Below are 834 nucleotides of genomic sequence, written 5' to 3' on the forward strand. Positions count from 1 at the left end.
AATTTAGGACATAAACTTCAATTTAGCATAAACCGTTTTGTTATTTAGTACTCCCAAAAAAAAAATAAAATATTTTTTCATAACAAAAAAAGAAAGAAGAAAGAAGAAGAAAGAAGAACGAAGAAGAAGAAGAAGTAAGTAGAAGATAAAAGACTTAGGGATCGCCTTATCCATAAGTTTGTCACAAACAACCCCCAACCTTAACTTTTAAAAGATTAACCAGAACAAAAGATAGCCTTTTAATAGGTAAGAAGACGTGTGAGACCGTGTATTTAAACGGGAGTAGGAAGTGAAACAAAAAAGTTACCTCTACATCCCATAGCTGAAAAATGGAAAGAATAATAGTTTTATAAGGGAATTTATTCATACTTAAAATTACTTAATGAGAACTCTAATGTCAATTAACCGGAAGTAGGTTTTTTTTAACTTACATAAATCTAATCTACACACTGGGTTTTGAGAGACAACACACACACATGTTACATGAGTATACATAGTTCTAAGGATCTGTTTCCAGAATTAATTCATTGTTGTTCTATAGTCCATAGCATGGAATGAAGGGGTTCAATTGTCATTTGAGGTAAAGATCCCCAACCAATGAAAGGAAAAGATCAATTTGAAATTTTGAAGAGAGAGAGAGAGAGAAAGAGGGATTATCAGAGAAGAAAACTATGAAAGGATATTGGACTAACAACCTGTTGAATCAGATAGGCCAGTTTATAAGACTCAACATTTATAGTTAGATTAATTAATTAAATTCGAGTCAATACAAGCAATTTGTTCTCCTGTTAAGGTACATCAATGAGTTTTATTCACATCACTCCAATGACTATG

This window comes from Diaphorina citri, unplaced genomic scaffold (genome assembly GCF_000475195.1).
Source record: "Diaphorina citri unplaced genomic scaffold, Diaci psyllid genome assembly version 1.1 scaffold6532, whole genome shotgun sequence".
Taxonomy (NCBI): domain Eukaryota; kingdom Metazoa; phylum Arthropoda; class Insecta; order Hemiptera; family Psyllidae; genus Diaphorina; species Diaphorina citri.